Genomic DNA, 15,109 nt, shown 5'->3' on the forward strand with positions numbered 1-15,109 from the left:
ACAAAACTATTGGGAACAAATTAACACTTCCCTAGGAGAATTAAGTTCCAACATGGGACAACTAAGGGTGGAGCATCAAGAGCACTCCATCATCCTCCATGAAATTAGAGAAGATCAAAGAGCTATGAGGGAGGAGCAAGAAAGACAAGGAAGAGACATAGAGGAGCTCAAGAGCACCATTGGTTATTCAAGAAAAGGAAGACGCTACCCTCACTAAGGTGGACTCATTCCTTAATCTCCTTATTTATTTATTTTCCTGTTTTTCGATTTTTGAGCTTTATGTTTATTTATATTTGTGTCTTATTACATGATCATTAGTGTCTAAGTGTCTATGCCTTAAAGTTATGAATATGAATCCATCACCTCTCTTGAATGAAAAATGTTTTAATTACAAAAGAACAAGAAGTACATTGTTTCGAATTCATCCTTGAAACTAGTTTAATTATTTTGATGTGGTGGCAACACTTTTTGTTTTCTAAATGAATGCTTAAACAGTGCATATGTCTTTTGAAGTTGTTGTTTATGAATGTTAAATATGTTGGCTCTTGAAAGAATGATGAAAAGGAGACATGTTATTTGATAATCTGAAAAATCATAAAAATGATTCTTGAAGCAAGAAAAAGCAGTGAATACAAAAGCTTGCGAAAAAAAATGGCGAAAAAAGAGAAAGAAAAAGAAAAAGCAAGCAGAAAAAGCCAAAAGCTCTTTAAACCAAAAGGCAAGAGCAAAAAGCCAATAGCCCTTAAAAGGTGCATTGATCACGACGCCTACTGTACAAGGACCGGGTTGGAATTGTCCATTTGAGATCATGTGCGATACCTCCAATTATGCTGTAGGTGCCGCACTAGCACAGCATGTTGGTAATGTCCCTTACTCTATTGTTTATGCTTTGAAAACTCTAGATGCGGCCCAGTCTAACTATACTACTACTGAGAAGGAGTTACTAGCTATTTTTTTGTGCTTGATAAGTTTTGACCATACTTGCTAGGCTCTAAAGTAGTGGTGTATTTGGACCTTGCCACTCTAAAGTATCTCTTGAAAAAGAATGAGTCAAAACCTAGGATGATTAGATGGATCTTACTTTTGCAAGAGTGTGACTTGAAAATCAAGGATAGAAATGGATCCCAAAATCTAGTGGCAGATCATTTGAATCACCTTGAGCATTTAAACTTAGATCCCACTCCTATCAATGATTCATTTTCTTTAGATACTTTGCATGCAATCTCTCAAAGCACTCCTTGATTTTCCTCAATTGCTAACTATTTGGTCGCACACATCTTTCCTCCCAACTTTTCCAAACATCAAAAAGATAAGTTGAGGAGTGATGTAAAATATTATATTTGGGATGATCCACATTTGTGGAAATATGGAGCTGACCAAGTAATTACAAAATGTGAGCCAGAAACAGAATTCCAATCAATACTTCATTTTTGCCACTCATCTTATGGAGGCCATTTTGGCCCACAAAAAACTGTAAGAAAAGTATTAGATTGTGGATTCTAGTGGACGACTCTGTTTAGAGATGCAAACCAATTTTGTAAGTCTTGTCATGAATGCCAGAAATTCGGAAACACCTCTCAAAAGGATGAGATGCCTCAACAACCCATGATCTTTTGCAAAATTTTTTATGTATGGGGTATCGATTTCATGAGCCCATTTCTGAATTCTAATGGATTTTTTTTATATTCTGTTAGCTGTGGATTATGTATTGAAATGGGTGGAAACAATTCTAATCCGTTGTGATGACCCTAACACAATTGTATTCTTTCTGAGGAACAACATTATCTGTAGATTTGGGTCACCACGACCAATCGTGAGCGTCCAAGGAACTCATTTTTGTAATAGGAAGATAAATGTATTGATAAGGAAATATGGAGTATGCATAAGGTTTCCACTACTTACCATCCACAAACCAACGACCAAGCGAAAGTGTCTAATAGAGAGATCAAGCGGATCCTTGAAAAAGTGGTCAATCCACAAAGAAAAGATTGGAGCTTCAGATTAGGAGATGCTCTTTGGGCATACGGGACGACTTACAAGACTTCAATAGGGATGAGTCTGTTTCACGTTGTATATGGAAAAGCTTGTCATCTCCTAGTGGAGATTGAGCAAAAGGCGTATTGGGCGGTAAAACAATGCAACTTGGATTTGAAAGGCGCGGGTGTTGAGTGGAAACTTCAGTTGAAGGAATTGGAAAGTATTAGGCTAGAGGCCTATGAAAATGCGAGGTTTTACAAGGAAAAAGCTAGATCATTCCATGACCAGAATATCCGGAGAAAGAATTTTAAGATTGGTAATAATGTGCTAGTGTATAATTCAAGACTCTTATCTCTGAAATTATTTCAATACTGGACCTTGGACATATCATAGTTCTGAATCGAATCTCTTTAGAAAGAAGATCTTTTGTCTCATGGTAGCCTACTCCAGTTCCCTTACGAAACTTTCATTATTGGGTTAGCCATACACTTCACATGTTTCTAGCGATTCACATGGCATTATCAAATGATACAAGTCTTGGATAAGAATCTACAACGCACTAGAACGACCTTGTTGACGATCCTTTACTCCGACAGCATCTAGGGTTCCTCGAACAATGTGATATCTCACACCGGATAAATCCTTAACCCTTTCCCCTCTTACTAAGACTACAGAATGTTCTTGTAAATTATGGCCAATACCAGGTATATAAGCAGTAATTTCAAATCCAGAGGTTAAGCGTACTTTGGCAACTTTACGTAAGGCAGAGTTTGGTTTTTTGGGGGTGATAGTGGAAAAAATGACAGATAAGTCACTCTTACTGCCACTCTACAGAACCGTACATGAGATTTTCACCTCATATGGCTACTCGTTCAATTCTTTCCAAGTCAAAAAGCTGAGGTCTAGACGCGATGGATCCTTCAAGGTGGTGGATGTGAGGCCATATGGTATAGTTGAAGTGGCTCACCCTGTTAATAGAACAACATTCAAAGTCAATGGACATAGGGTGAAGCCTCACCATAAACAATCATTCAACAAAGAGGTGGAGGTGTTTCTCCTTGAGGATGCCCCAAGAGCTAATAAGTGAATTCATGTCCATCCAACTTAAGGACATTAAAGAAAAGTTCTAGGTGGGAGACACCCCATTATGGTAACATCCTTCTAACTCTTATTCTCTTTTAGCATTTGTGTATTGATTTTTGTTCTTCTTAGTTAGCTTAGTTTGGTAGAATTTTACTGTCAATCTTGTGTCTATATGATAAAATTGGTCTTGGACAACGCCAACTGCCTCTTACCCGGTCACATATATCTCAATCATAATATGTCATCATCATCTCAATCAAACTCATTCATCATCATCTCATAACCATTCTCATCATATCTCATTCATCACTTTCAACATCTCATCGAATTAATCATTCACTTCTCGAATCTCCTTTGGTACCAAAACTAGCCCCATCAACATCCTTACCCCTATTTCAAAACCTAAAACCTAGCCATTGGACCTTAAACAGAGTTTTCAAAGGTTTGGAAAACTTAAAAGAAGGGTTGATGGTTCAAAAATAGTGAATTTTCATCAAAACAGTAGTTTCGTAGTTTTACAGACTTGACGAGAAGGTCAAACAGTGAAAAACAGGATTTTAGTATAAAACAGGATACTGTGCGCACGCATTGATGCACGCACCACCAAATTTTCTTAAAGTGTGCATACGCTCTACACCATGCATACGCACGCAACAAAGAGACCTTTCCAACCTATGCGTACATATCATAGTGCGTGTACGCACACTTGCAAAATCCTCAGGGTATGCGTATGCACGTACACTAGAATTTCAGATTTTTTGGAACTTAGCCAAATTCAGTTTTCTGTACCCAACTTTCGACATTTATAACTTCCTCTACTAAAATGTTTTAAAGCTTTTAAAATTATCTTTAATTTGAAATAAATTTCATTTAAATCCAAAAACCGAGGCTCAAGTTATAGTCCACCGAAGTTGGTTAAAAATCAAGTTTTACCAAAAATCACTAAACCTTTATATTTCCAAAACCTTAATTCTTATACCATTATTTTACATCCAAAACAACTCCAATTCTAACAAAATCACATTCACCTATTTTCCAAATACTTCTCATCATCAATACATACAATCCCATCATCTCAACACCTAAATTCATCAACCAAAGCCACAGTTCCTACTCATAATCACCACCAACATCAACATCAAATATCAACAATTCATGATACATGTACATACCACCTCTAAGCAATCTAACCAACCATTTCATATTCAAAATCAATACCAAATACCTCTAACCACTTCCTCATGTCACTCAATCTTTCCATCACATATCAACATACAAACCCTTTCTGTTATTCACCAATCCCATGCATAATTTTCCACCAAACTCAACATTTATATCAACAATTCCCAATCATCATCAACTCATTATATTAATAATTCAATTTCACAATACTACCACCAATGTCATACACACATATACAAATACTCATTTACTAACCACATTACTCAATCAACTCATACCGTTCAACCTATATTACGGATTGTTAGCCTAAGTTTTCACGCAACATTATATATTAACTACGAGAAACTAAAACCATACATTAGCTGATTCCTCCCTAAGCTCAAAACATCGAACGTCAAGCTTCCAAGACTCCAAATCGATTCCAACAAGCTCCAATTTGCCAATTCAATACCAAATTCAACATAATTCAATCTATTTTCATTAAAGTCACCAAATTAATAACTAGGGTTCACATAATTGGACAAACCACAAGGATTTAGAGTTTTCTTACCTTACCCATAGATTAATGGGACAAAACCCAACAATTATCCACTGCTAGAGTATCTCCTTAAACCATCAAAATCACAAAATCTCTCAATACCAAAATCCAAATGCGCGAAAATGCAAAGAAGGAAGAACTGGGTATAGAATTTATAGTTCCTTATCACAATGTTTAGTTATACTTGAAGAAGACTCCGAGACAAATGTGTGGCCGTTAATAGCTCATCAATCGGAGCTCCAGAATGAAAGTTACGTGGAATTGAAGTTAAGGAAGGAATGAAGGCTAGGGTTCTACATTTTCCCTCTTCTCCTCAGCGTGATTTCAATGAATGAATGGGAAAGAAGACCGAATGTGGCTTCTTATATGTTAGTCGTTGGGTCCAGTTTGAACCTGGTCCAATCGGTTCGGGCCGTTGGTCTAACTTTGGGCCAAAACCTTTAAAATTAGTATCGAAATTTGTGTTTTAATTATTTTTACTCTTCTAGCTTATCAAATTTAATTTTCTAATCTCTTTAAATAATAATAAATTTATTAGCTAATTATTCACTAATTACTCAAAGTTTACAAGAGCTTCCAGTTCTCCACCCTCCAATGTTTAGGCACCAATCATAGTTGGAACCCTAATTCTTCATCCCCTCTAAATAGAACCAATCATTCCATTCATCGATTTGGAAATTTTGTGATTTCTTCGAAATGCCTTTATCAGTTTTTCTATTTTCAATGTTTGGAATTTAATAAATATCTCTGTAATAATTCACCCACATCATCAAATCCTTAATTACATTAACTTTAGTGTTAGAGTATTTTTATCGTCATTAATTAAAGGAATTGTTGTCGTTGCAAAGGTTAAATTATGCTTCAGCTTTGATCAAACTTTGCACGTGTCCATTTTGGGTGGGCTACTTCACCTTGGCCATCTTAGCCACCAAAAAAGAAACCACTATAGTAAAGCTCACGACAATTAACATATTTTATTTTGAGTCTCCTAGGCATTGTATGTGGTGTTTTTGATGAAAAAAGAAGATCTTTTTCTCTGAGTTTTAATTTGAAGAAGGAATTTTGAAAAAGAGAGTGTTGGTGCCTTTGGCTTTCAAAGAGTGAGAATGTAGGAGAAAAATTTTTGTTGAAAGAAATGTGAGAGAGGAAACGGGTGAGACACGGTCCGTTGCATGGGAGAGAGATGACCTTGGTATACAAATTAGATCATCTGATTTGCATACCAAAATCGGATCATCCAATTATTTCACTGTCAACTCAAATCATTCGATTTGCTTTATGCAGTCATCACAATGGTGTTAAGCACCATACTCTCCAATAACGCTGTAATACATTATTCTTACATGTATTTTAAAATTAGAAAGTGGAAATACAACCAATTTCTATATTCACACCATCTGACCTTTTTACTGAAATTTTCACATTATTAGCTTTTATGAATTATGTTATTGGACTATGGCACCTACAACCACATGCGCCAAAACACTACGCAAAAATAATAAAATTAGAAGTATGACATAATATATTTGTACTTTATGATTAAATATAATTTTAAATTAATAAAAATAATAAATAAGATTTTGAATTAATTAAATTTATTTAAATATTAATAAAAATATCACTATTTTGTATTAGAATAATTATGGTTAGTTTTAATTATTTTTTAATATTTAAAAATAAAAAAATTTAAGTTAACCATTATTTTTTAAAAACATCAAAAAGTAAAAATTTAATATTTTTATTTACAAATTAAAAAATAATTATGAAAATGAGTTAGTATTATTAACATTTTCTTGTTATATTATTTATCATACACAATAGAGAAAAGCACAAATAAGTCCTTGAAGTTTTGATCTATGAACATTTAAGTTTTCGAGAATTTAAAAATACATTTAAATCACTGACCTTTTCAAAATATGAACATATCGATCCCTCATGTTCACTTGGGTCTGTTAGGTCCAACAAAAAAATCAAATGTGACTCCCTTTGTACGGACCTGGTTGATACGGATGGACACGTGGAAGAATTTTTAAAATGGGACAAATTAAATTTAGGGATCGATGTGTCCAGATTTTGAAAAAGTAAGGAATTTAAATATATTTTTAAATCATTAAAGACTTAAATATCTGCGAACTAAAAAATTAGGGATTGATTTGTCATTTTCTCACAATATTATATATTTAATTTCCAATTTTCTACTCTATTTTGTCAGAAACTCCACCCAAAACCACCGGGATTGCTCTTCACAGTTTCGGATATGAAAACTTTGCTCACGTGGCATAATACTCCAGGTCATCGATTTAATCTATTCTCTTTTTTCCCTCCTCATTCATTGGGTCCCTTTACCATGATGAAAAGTTAAAAAACTATCTTTAAACAGATTTCTAATTTTTAAAATCTAAATCAGCTTCCAAAACTCATTTTGAACCAAAACAGAAAGGGAAATAAAAAGTGTAACACCCTACCACACAGAGCTTTACGCTTAAGTCGTAAAATAGAGGTGGTGAGGTATTACTACATCTAAGAATAAAATATACATACATAATATAATTGAAGGATTATAATATTCGAAGAGCCTTGAAGAAAGGTTTAAGCAAAAACCACGAAAAGAAAAGTGCATTACACTCGTAAATGTAAAACCGAAGAAAAGATAAGGGTAAGACGTGAGTATATATAAAGAGTTGAGTACCAAAATACAGAATATCAAGCTCTGGATGCAACCTGCGAAACTAAGGCTGGTCGGAGTATAAATACATATATAAACATAAGTATATATCTCAAGATAACCCAACATGCATAAAGAAAACACCTAGTTCTCCAAAAACCTCTAAGAGGATTAAACATTAACACACACACACACACACACACACACACACACAGAGGAGACTCTATGAATAGAAAATACATAACAGATAACCCCAAAATATAACTTTCCAACTTCGCTTGCTGGAGAAACCTCCAAATGCTCACCGAGGCACATCTCGACCTGCATCTGAAAATAACAACATAGATATAGAATGAGAATCGGAGGTTCTCAGCATGGTAATGGTGCCCACATACATAATATATAAGGTCCCGGGAAAGCCAGAGGCGATCCTAGAACTCCGATACTCAGCTTTAAATCTTAAAGTTTATAAATGGAAAATCATAAACAGGGTAGGTTACCTAAGGTTCTTATTTCTAATTCCTTTCTAACTTAAGCCCTAATTTCCGCCTTCCTCTAAAATTCCGGTGCACGGACAAGCAATACAGACAAAGCAAACATAAGTAAGATACAGATACAGCAGACGGCAAATATAGCAGGTAAGCATAATAATCACATAGGCAAGCCCAATTAATGCACAATCAAACAAAACACACATATGCATATGATGTATGTCAGCCCTGTGGCTGATGAGTCTCATCTGTCGGTTATATAGCCAACCCGACATGTCCGGTAGCTAATCCGGACATCGTCCTCTTGAAAACTGGTGAGCGGTACAGTACCATGATCCTCACCTGGTGGGCGGTAAACCACCTCGATCCCCACCATCTGCGGGTGGTAAATCACCTCGATCCCCACATACGTTTTCAATTAGAAAACAACACATACGTGGGCGGTAAATAACCACGATCCCGTAAGCATATTCATTTAAAAACTGGTGGGCGATAAATAACCACAATCCCCACAAAACAATTCCATATCAAATTCATCCTCATCATCATTCAATTCATTCAACAATTATCATCATCATACCTCCCATTTCATTCATCAATAATTCACACTCACCATCATTCTCTTCTTAACTAAATAAAACTCAAAACATAATACTTTTCTTGACAAATTGAAACTCCAACATAATAATTTTCTTAATAAATCAAGTTACAAAACATAATGCATTTCTTTTTTAATAAACTAAAGTCAAATAATATAATTCTTTTACCCATACTTGTCTAAATAATACTTCAAACCAGATCTCCAATTTTCATAAAAATTTCGACAGCATCTCCTTTAAAATTCAGATTTTGCCACCCTTCCGGGTCCCAACCAGACCACCTTTCAAATCATTTCCAATAAGCCAAACCAATTCCAATATCAAAATCATTTCCAACTCTCAATTCATTCATTATTCAACAAACACACATATACATATATATACATAACTCAATCAATCCTCAATCTTTCATTATCAATACTCACATTCATCAATAATCATTCATCAACAACTTTAATTAACACAATTCTTACAACCAACTTCACAAAATCATCATTCATCAACTCATTCGCAATATAATTCCACATTTCCATCAAGGTTACTAGCATTAACATATTTCTACATTTCCAACCTATCCTATGGTCATCTAGCCTATGTTTTCACAAAACATTATATACTATCTATGAGAAACCAAAACCATACCTTGATCAATTCCTCCCTAAGCTTGGAACACCTCAAAAACCTCTCATTTCACAAGCTCCAAGCCTCCAAACGTCAATTCCTCAAACCTAATTACTCGGATTTCGTTCCAATATGCCCAATTAAACTCCAAATCAACCATAACACAATCTATTTCACACAATATCACTTTAATCATCAAAGGGTTTACTAATTCAATGATTCACAAGAGTTTAACAGTTTTTTACCTTACCCACAGATCTATTGGACAAAACCTAGTGATTATCCGCTGCTAGAGTTCTCCTAAACCATCAAAATCATTCAATTCCTCAATACCCAAACCCTAAAATCACGAAATTAAGGAGAGGGAGATCTGGGGGAGAAATGATAATTTCTTACCACTTTGTTTAGATAGAATCGAAGAGAATTCTGAGACGAACACGTGGCCACTGACGGCTCGTCAATCAGAGCTCCGGATCGAAAATTACGTGAAATTAAAATTGGAACGAGGGTTATGGTGTTTTCACGTTAATCCCTCTCTCCCTCAACGTATCTTCAGAAATAAAAATGGAGATGGCTCGTTACAGAGGGTTTATAGGTTGGGCTTCGGTTTGGTTTGGGCCTGGTCTAACCAGTTTGACCCGTTGGCCCAGTTTTGGGCCAAAATCTTTAAAATTAGTATCAAATTTTGTTTTTTAATATTTCTACTCCTATAAATTATAAAAATTAATTTTTCTAGTTTCTTTGAATAATAATCAATTTATTGGCTAATTATTTATTAATTTTACGGGGTTTACAAAAAGGAGCAAAAAGCAAAGCAGTTTTTGGATTAAATAAAGGTGTTTGCTTCGGTACAATAATAAATTCATACATATCGATACGTTTAAAATATGGACAAATAACAATAAGCCATGTGAAATTTATTTTTCATATTAGTATCTAATTTTTTTAAAATATATATTATATCACCACTTTTACTAAAACACCCTTATAATTTAATAAAAATAAAAAATATTTTTTATTTAGTTTTTTTTTATAAGATTTAAATACCTTTTCTTTATGTTAGACGAAAATTACCTTTTAAATTAATCAAATTATTTAATTTTACCATGTCAAAATTTAATAATTTAAAAAATAAAAACGAAAACATATTTAATTATTTATCTATACTAAAAGAGATTATTTCAATCTTATTGACATCCTCCATGAACTCTAATCAATCATTCATACCAAGAAAAATAAACAAATCTAAAAATAACAAAAAATATCACCTGTTCTTTGTTATCCTGGGTTTCTCACCCAACTCCCTCTCTTCTCTTCAAACTCGTCTCTTCTCTCTGGGAAGAAGACGAAGAAGCTTCCTCCACGGTGCCCGGTCAAGGTCACTGCAGCATTCGCGCGCGCGTCACCTAGCCGAGTAGAACGTCGTCACGTCAGAGAGCGTCACCGTCTTCCTCGCCGTCTTTCTTGTTCTTTATCACCGTCGTCAGCCTCTCCCTTTCGGTAACATCGTCTTTGTGATTTCTGTGATTTTAATTATTATAGCATTGTCGTGATTTTTGTAATTTAGTTTGATTTCTGTGATTTTATATTAGTTGTTGTTAATTTTGACAAAATGAAAAACTTAAGCATCAATTTGAGGGATTGTTGCTGGAGCTTCTGGGGGTGCTATTTTGCCTAGAATTGGGGCCTCATTAGGGGAAGTTTGCCGTGATTATCTTAATGGGCAATGTATAAAAGTCGATTGTAAGTGGAATCACCCACCTCATAATTTGCTAATGCCTGCATTAGCTGCAATGATCTCAATGGGAACACTTAGCCAAGCTCCTATGGCTCCGTCTGCTGCTATAATGGCTGTTACATAGGCAATGGTCATTGTCCAAGCACTTCAAGCCCATGCAACTCAGGTGCAAGCTCAGTCAGTAAAAGATTCCACTGGTATATTGTGGCATGTTAATTTTGTTTATTGTTGTGTTTGGTATTACAGAGCTCTTATACAAGAAGTGTTATCTGTTAGTAACTTTTTGTCATGTTCAGTAGTTACATTTTTTTATGTTGTTCTTGTTTTCTATTTAAGTATTTCTTGCTTTATTCTTATCATCTATGGTAACTTAATCAGGCTCACCTAAAAAAGCTGGTAAGGATGATGCATTGAAGAAACTCTCCAAGTTTGCAATCTGAGTCCACTTCTCACTGTTGAATAGCTAAAACAACTCTTTGGCTTCTGTGGCACAGTTGTTGAATGCACAATTGCTTATTTAAAGCATTTTGCTTATATAGAATATTCAAAACCTAAAGAGGCAATTGCTGCTCTGGCATTAAATAACATAAATGTCGGTGGCCGGCCTTTGAATGTTGAGATGGCAAAATCTCTTTCACAAAAATCATCTGTTGTGAATTCTTCCCTTGCTTTATCATCTCTTCCGTTGATGATGCAGGAAGCTGTGGCAATGCAACAGATGCAATTTCAGCAAGCTCTGCTTATGCAACAAACCATGACTGCACAGCAGGCTGCCAATAAAGCCGCCACCATGAAGTCTACAACAGAGTTAGCAGCAACCCGAGCTGCTGAAATAAGTAAGAAACTAAAAGTTAATGGACCTGAAATTGAAGAGAAAGAAACAAAATGGAAATCCAGGTCTGTTTACTTTGCCAATTTTTCCTTGTGTAATAGTTCTACTGGTGCTTCTTGACTATTCATTTTCAATATTTTTATTGTTGCAACTAATTCATTTTAGGGTGTCCTACATAAGTATCATGAACCCATTAGAGTAATGCTTGAAATAGATTTATAACTTTGGTAACGGTGCCTGAGGTTTCTATCATTTTGATGTTTTAGGGGAAAAAAATCATAATCTTGTCCCCATTTTAAAAGTTCCCATTCAATGGTATATGTTTTACTATATTTAATAGTTTTGGGTTTAGGGTGAGTGCAATGTATCCTTTGCTATTTTTTATATATATTACACAATTGCCTTTATATTATAGAAGCTTGCAGTTTTATGTGTCATAGCTGTGAGGTTGAGTAGTATATCTCTTTATTGTTGATCTGTCTTTAAAATATATGGCTGAATGGTTGTGGAACAAGGAAAGTTTAAATTGTGGTGACAAAATCTTATTTGTATATTATTTCTTTTTTTCCATCATTTTCATATGCTAACAAAGGTCTTTAATTCATTAATTCAATTTCTATTTTCAGGCCTCCTTCTCCTCCACCTGCAATATCTCTATCAAAGTCAAGATCTCCTGTTAGTTATCAAAGAAGGAGGAGGTCTCCTTCCCACTCTCTTGCTCGCTATAATAGGGGTCGTCAGTCCAGATCACCAGTTAGGTCCCATCATTATTCAAGCTATGAAAGGGATCGAAGGTCCTATAGAGACATCAGAGAACACAATAATAGAAGCAGAAGAAGGGATTTAGATAGATACCTTGATCGGCATTCATCTGCTTCAAGACGAAATAAGAGTAGGAGCGTGAGAAAGTAGATCCAGGCATAATAAGCAGTCAAGATCGAAATCTGTGGATGATAAGCAATGCTTGCCTAACAAATCAGATGAAAGCAAGCATAGAAGGTCATGGCCTAGTGATAAAAGGCGTTCCAGATCAAGATCAACAGAAAGTAAGAATGAAATTGATGAAAGAGAGGATGAAAAAAAAACATCAAAACTGATAGGTCAAAGCATCATCACACTAAAAAAAATAAGTCAAGATCTGTTGAAGGGAAGCATCGCACTAAAGATAAATCGGGTGATAGTAAAGATAAAAAAAATCAGAGCATCGCAATAGAAGAGGTTCTAGGTCAATATCATTAGAGGTTGAGCATAACAATGGAGGTAGCTCATCACATAAAGAATTGGATGAAAGCAATTTTGAACAGAGAAAACTCAGGTCTAAGTCCCCTGAAGGAAAGCGTCACACTGGTGATAAATATGGAAGCAGATATGAAACATCAGAGAATGACTTTCTACTTCAGAGACAATGATTGCGCATTTGATAGATATGGAGGTTCGCCAAGATATTTAACTATGAAGGATAAATGCATACTATCTCCACCTTCTATTGCAATTAAAAATATTAGATGCTCAAATTCAGTTATGTAATCCATTTTTAGATCACTATGTCATCATGCTTGATTGCTGATGTCATGAATCATAACCTTTACGTTATTCATGCCATAACTTAAATATACCCGACTAAAAGTAATTTATGTCTTAATTGATATTGAAGGCAAAAGTTGGAATGAAAATTATAGTAGTTTCACTCGTGATGTTACTTCTAAATTTTAACTTTGGTTATTTCATGTATCTCTGATTTTTGTTGAAAACAGTTCCTGTTTTTCATAATCTTTGATATTTTTCACTAAACAGAATGAGTCAATTATTTATTCATTCTTAATGAAGTAGTTTGGGTGTAAAGTGAAGCCTTTATTTATTCAGATATGTCTCCTTTCATATTTTAAATTGATGGGATTCATAAATTTCATCTCTATTAGAATGAGGTTTACCCTTTGCTAGTAACTTACAATATTATTCGAAATATGAGGACTTGCCTAACTTACAATAGAGTAGTGGTTCAAGGAATAGAAATGCTAGAGTAAAAATTAAGTTTCATTTAAATTCAAATATAATTGAACTAAAGACAAAAACATAAATTTTCAAAAAGAGTCCATAGAAAATATAGTGCATAATAATTTTTTAAGTAAAAGAGATGAAACTATCAACTCTTAATATAAACCAAATATGACTATATGACAATTAGGAATTTTTAATTTTTGTTTGAATCTTTTTGTTTATATTTATTGTAATTCATGGAAGCAGAGTCAATGACATTATGCAGCATCAAGTTGTGGGGCCTTAGAATCAAATCCAACGCAAGTCGCATCCTTATACCATCATTAACCTAAAAATATAAATATTTTAGGTTATCAACAAAATCATAAACATTAGTAAATGAGGCACCATTTTTTAAAGCAAAAAAAAATTACATTTATTGTATAACTATACGTCTTCCTGTAGTTTGTCATCCACGTTGCCACCCATACCCCCACAATCATTACTGTGTTAAATAAAACGCGATTAGCTTATGCAGATAAACAGTTCAAAGAGGAAAATACAAATACAGATATTCCTTACGAATTAGGAGCTTGTTCTCCTATTTCTAGCGTGTCCATAAATGCAAAATCAAGTATCCGTGGCCTAAATGGAGTGTTGTATTTATAGAACCAGTCATACTTAAGCATATCTTCCAGATATTTTGCCTATTCATATAGAAAAAATTAAATAAATGATGATATTTAAAACCATTAAAAAAATGTCATAAAAATGAAGATGGGAAAACCTATTTATTTGAAAAAATTGGTAAGGAGTCTAGCAAAATTGTTGGATGATTGCACAAATAAAACACAACCAAATACCAATGCGTGTTGTTCTTGTTGACAGGTAAAAAAATCTAGTACCAACTTTCACATATTAGAATATTACAAGATACAAAAAATTTAAAGTAAAAAGTACAAATCAGATCATAAAGATAAAGGCCATCAAACAATAAAAAAATTAAAAAATACAATAAATTGTATACCTTTTTTAGACTTTCATCAACTTTTTTTATGAATTCTTTTTTATAATATTTCAACAAAACTTCAATTTTGGTATCACATTCTAGTATGAATTGCTAAATTTAATAGTTAGGGACTAAATCAGTGACACCAATTATATAATAAGATAAAATAAATAAAAACGATAACAAGCCTGAAAAAGGTCAAATAGAAAGACCTAATTATACATTAGAGTACTTAGGAGACCTAAAAAATACATAATTAACAAGGTCAAATACTAGCTAAATTTAGATAATTATATATAACAATTTATAATACTATTATTAATATAGAGTAAATAGTCATTTTTGACCCCTCATTTCACCTCCCTCATTCTTTCTTTTCCAATATCTTTTTTGGAAT

The 15,109-nt window shown here is 33.9% G+C and overlaps 1 pseudogene; it reads left to right on the plus strand.

Annotated features, from left to right (window-relative positions):
- Positions 1,879 to 12,638, plus strand: LOC107620333 (annotated as a pseudogene).

Source organism: Arachis ipaensis, chromosome B10 (assembly GCF_000816755.2).
Source record: "Arachis ipaensis cultivar K30076 chromosome B10, Araip1.1, whole genome shotgun sequence".
Lineage (NCBI taxonomy): Eukaryota > Viridiplantae > Streptophyta > Magnoliopsida > Fabales > Fabaceae > Arachis > Arachis ipaensis.